The sequence below is a fragment of the Rhipicephalus microplus genome, unplaced genomic scaffold, assembly GCF_043290135.1.
Source record: "Rhipicephalus microplus isolate Deutch F79 unplaced genomic scaffold, USDA_Rmic scaffold_117, whole genome shotgun sequence".
Taxonomy (NCBI): Eukaryota; Metazoa; Arthropoda; class Arachnida; order Ixodida; family Ixodidae; genus Rhipicephalus; species Rhipicephalus microplus.
Window position 1 is genome coordinate 745001 of NW_027464689.1, and position 4851 is coordinate 749851.

The 4851-nt window shown below is 58.1% G+C and overlaps 2 non-coding genes across 2 annotated transcripts; both read right to left on the minus strand.

The window, feature by feature from the left end:
- Window positions 1–919: 919 nt before the first annotated feature.
- On the minus strand, window positions 920–1072 carry LOC142790687 (5.8S ribosomal RNA). Its single transcript, XR_012889700.1, has one exon. It is a non-coding gene; the product is annotated as a 5.8S ribosomal RNA (ribosomal RNA).
- Window positions 1073–2792: 1720 nt separating this feature from the next.
- On the minus strand, window positions 2793–4606 carry LOC142790621 (small subunit ribosomal RNA). Its single transcript, XR_012889651.1, has one exon. It is a non-coding gene; the product is annotated as a small subunit ribosomal RNA (ribosomal RNA).
- Window positions 4607–4851: the final 245 nt, after the last annotated feature.

Genomic DNA, 4851 nt, shown 5'->3' on the forward strand with positions numbered 1-4851 from the left:
ACATCTTCACAAGGCTGGCAAGCGGCATTCCGCTGCGCGCGTGCGTCGTCCGAGCAGTTGCGTGATAAACGACCGTGTCGAAAGCCCAAACACCGCCGAGGCCAGTCGCCGCCGCCGCAAGGGCAGCCACGCAGCCTGGCGAGAGGCATCGTCTCGTGTAGCGTCGCCCCCGCCCCAACTGGAGTGGCCCAGTTTTTTGAACGGGACGGGAACTGCGAAGCACTTAGACCGACGGCGGACTACGACGAGAACGCCTTAAGCTTCGCCAACGTTTCGCCAACTCGTGCGGGAGACTTTTTCCGCTTCGCGGCAAGTCGTCGCGCCGTGCTCTCCGCATCAACCGCGTACGCAGCGAACCGCAAACGTCGGGCGCAGCCTCCTCACCTCCCTGCGCTTTGCGCGCGAACGTTCCCTGTTCGCGCGGCAAAGCCTGGAGGAGGCACGGCCCCGCAGCGTGTTCGAGCGCCCGGTCTACGGGACACCCTGCTTACTTCGAGGGCAACAAGCGCAACGCAAGGCTGCGATCTCGCGCACTTTGCGCACGGCTGGAGAAGCTTTGCTGGCCGGCTTTCGCTCCTCGTGTTTACCGTGCGTTAAAGTTGCGCGTCCGTGGCTCTCGCAGCTCTTGCGCGCCCGGTCGCAGAGAGGAGTACGCAACCTCGACCGCACTTTCCCTGCAGGCTTCCTTCCGACTCGAAGTCCTGCGGCGGTCTCAACGAGGTGCCACATCCTCAATGCAGTCGGTCGCCCCCGTTTCGGTTGGGCTCTGGCACGACGGTCGCCACCGTCTCGCCCTTGAGTGGCCGCTGTTGGCGCTCGCTGTGAGGTGTTCAGCGTGCTGTCCGTGTTGCCGACGCGGTCAAAACGAGTCGACGGCTCACGTTCCCTTGTGCGCCGAAGGCTCTCTTGATATGTGATCCGACCCTCAGACAGACGAAGCCAAGGGAAGACCCAAGGCCGCAATGTGCGTTCAAAGAATCAGTGCTCAGTGTGTCCTGCAATTCACACCAAGTCTCGCAGCTGGCTGCGTTCTTCATCGACCCGAGAACCGAGTGATCCACCGCTTAGAGTCGTGAAAAAGTGTTTGTTCAATTCCGTACAGTCAAAACCAAACGTTTCTGGCACTCGGCCAAACAGTGGCCAAGAAGGGCGCTTTTCAGCGCACGCTTGGACTCCAAAACTCTGCCGCGCCTTTTTCGGCTGCCGCAAATCGAGCAAACGGTGTGTTTCGGACGGCGTTTCGCTTTCGCTACTTGCGAGTGCTTTCGTGGTCCACCCCTCTATAAATACTCGGGAGGCGTCGAAGCCGGTTCTCCAAGCCGGACCCGTAGGTATCGTTGTGTGCTCGCTCTCATTGGCCCGCCTAACCAGAAAATGCCTGCGGTACACCCATTTGGATAAGAGTGCACGCAGATGCGGGCCTCGACGGCTACACATTTCCTCGGGCGGCCGCCTCCCGGCCTCCGTGGAGCGCGGGATGCACGGTCCCATCGACAAGCCTCTCCCGTTTTTACCGTGGCGTCGCGGTTCACCACGGCAGGCGGGTCGGTCTCCTCCGCATAAAAAGGGGGACCCCCGCTTTTTGTTCCACGAAATCGCACAAGCTTTTTTCGCATCCACGGTTTGCCACCGCACACCAAAATGCCGATCCGGCTGCCTACTTTAGCCAACAGGTGGAGCCAGGCGCGCCCGTACTTGCGCGGCACTTCCCACGTCCACCGAAGTCGGTGCCAAGGACCACTTTCGGCGCCGGAGCCGCGTACGAGCCTACTCGAGGCGGAAGAACGAAGCCAGCAAGGGCCTGGCCGCAAGTGCGTTCAATTGTCGGGACGTCCAAGTCCCTCGTTCTTCCGTGCTTCCTCTTTCGGCAAGTCGTTGCGGCACCTTCCCAAAGCGCGCAGACCCGCTAATCGCGACGAGCGCGACGTGGCCGTGCCGCCTTTCCCTCGGCAGCAAGCAAAACGCCTGGCAACGTCGACGCTCCCCTAACCGCGATCTCGCACCGTGTTTCGTGTGGCGAATTCAAAAGCCGGCCGGCGCTGCTGCAACCATTACGGTCGGTACGCATACGCCGCGGAGGGCGGGACGGTCATCGGAGCGTGCGGTTCCTCCATCGAGTACTGCGCACCTCGGCCGTCGCATCGCCGTGCCATGACCGGCCGCGCGTCAACGCGAACCGGTGCCAGCGAGATCCCTCGCCTGCAAGAACCGACCGGCAGCCTCCGTCACCCGAGGACGCGGAGGCGCTTGCCGCGGACGGCGGGACGGTATGCACTGGTGCACAGCGGACCCGTCACATCGCCAGTTCCTTGACCGACCGCCGACGCTTGTGCCGTTCCTCTCGTACTTGGCAGTCGCCGCGCGATTGTCGGGTCTCGTTCTTGCACGCTCGAACGGTCGGGAGGGCACTCGGCTGGCGTTTCGGGAACGCGCAGCCTCGCCTTCTACCGACGTAACCACGACTCGCCGTTCGCGCTCCGCCGCTCCTGTTTACAGTACTAGGCGGTCCCGCAGCGGTCGGGTCGCGCATTTCGAGCGCTTCGAGCCACGGTGCAGTGGCGGGTCGAAAGCCGACCTATGAGTGCGTTGCGCCGTTTGTACCCGCGTCCGCCACCTGGCCGACCGTCCAAGGTCGCGGTGTTGGCGTCCGCTGGGCGCAACAATTTGTCACGGGGTGCCGCTCCACATTCAGGCAGCCCCGTGGGGAAAAGCCGACCCCGCGTCCAAACGGGGTCAGCGGCAGAAAGTGTCGGGCGCAGACGCAGCTGAGGCGCTCACCCTTCACAATCCGTTAATGATCCTTCCGCAGGTTCACCTACGGAAACCTTGTTACGACTTTTACTTCCTCTAAATGATCAAGTTTGGTCATCTTTCCAACAGACCGGCGCAACCGAAAGGCCGCGCCGGACATCGGTCCGAAGACCTCACTAAATCTTCAATCGGTAGTAGCGACGGGCGGTGTGTACAAAGGGCAGGGACGTAATCAACGCGAGCTTATGACTCGCGCTTACTGGGAATTCCTCGTTCAAGGGGAACAATTGCAAGCCCCTATCCCAATCACGAAAGAAGTTCCACGGGTTACCCAGTCTTTTCAGACAGGGATAAAGACACGCTGCTTCCTTCAGTGTAGCGCGCGTGCGGCCCCGGACATCTAAGGGCATCACAGACCTGTTATTGCTCTGTTTCGTGCGGCTAGGAGCCGCTTGTCCCTCTAAGAAGGTTGTAAGGTGCTGGGAACCCCGCACCTATTTAATAGGCTAGAGTCTCGTTCGTTATCGGAATTAACCAGACAAATCGCTCCACCAACTAAGAACGGCCATGCACCACCATCCACCGAATCAAGAAAGAGCTCTCAATCTGTCAATCCTCCCAGTGTCCGGGCCGGGTAAGTTTTCCCGTGTTGAGTCAAATTAAGCCGCAGGCTCCACTCCTGGTGGTGCCCTTCCGTCAATTCCTTTAAGTTTCAGCTTTGCAACCATACTTCCCCCGGAACCCAAATACTTTGGTTTCCCGGAAGCTGCCCGCCGAGTCATTTGAGTAACTCAGGCGGATCGCTGGTTGGCATCGTTTATGGTCAGAACTAGGGCGGTATCTGATCGCCTTCGAACCTCTGACTTTCGTTCTTGATCAATGAAAACATTCTTGGCAAATGCTTTCGCAGTAGTTCGTCTTGCGACGGTCCAAGAATTTCACCTCTAGCGCCGCAATACGAATGCCCCCGTCCGTCCCTCTTAATCATTACCTCGTATTCCAAAAACCAACAGAACAGAAACGAGGTCTTGTTCTATTATTCCATGCAAGTTTATTCAGGCGACTCGCCTGCGTTGAGCACTCTAATTTTTTCAAAGTAAAAGCACCGGCCATCTCGAGGCACACAATGAAGTGCACCAAGAAAGAACCGGCATGATGTTCAGTCCGAGCCGTCGCATCGGGTAGATGCACTACTCGTCTGGAACTGAGATCCAACTACGAGCTTTTTAACCGCAGCAGCTTTAGTATACGCTATTGGAGCTGGAATTACCGCGGCTGCTGGCACCAGACTTGCCCTCCAATTGATCCTCGTTAAAGGATTTAGAGTGTACTCATTTCAATTACGGGGCCTCAAAAGAGTCCCGTATTGTTATTTTTCGTCACTACCTCCCCGTGCCGGGAGTGGGTAATTTGCGCGCCTGCTGCCTTCCTTGGATGTGGTAGCCGTTTCTCAGGCTCCCTCTCCGGAATCGAACCCTGATTCTCCGTTACCCGTAACAACCATGGTAAGCAAGTAACCTACCATCGAAAGTTGATAAGGCAGACACTTGAAAGAAACGTCGCCGGCTCGTGGCCATGCGATCAGCACAAAGTTATCCAGAGTCACCACACAATACGGGCCGAAACCCGATCGATCTTGGTCTAATAAAAGCACCCGTTACCCAAAGGGCTCCAGGCTCACTGCATGTATTAGCTCTAGAATTGCCACAGTTATCCAAGTAGGAAGAAACGATCTAAGGAACCATAACTGATTTAATGAGCCATTCGCGGTTTCGCCTTATTTCGGCATGTACTTAGACATGCATGGCTTAATCTTTGAGACAAGCATATGATTACTGGCAGGATCAACCAGGTAATCGTTCGACTGCGCGTCCGTCCTCGCCTTCGGCGGGCCGGACGCAGTCTGTGTGCGGCGGAGGCCACCTTCAGGCGCCCCAACACGCTTATTTTGCACTCCGAGATGACGGCGTTCGAGCTCGCTACGGCACAACCTTCCCGAAAGACGAGTGGGAGCCGTGCGGCAAGAAGCACGTTCATGCTCGCTCTTTTTCGTTGCATCGACTCGGTCGCGCCGTGCGGGTTGCCCAAGCCCGCTGCACT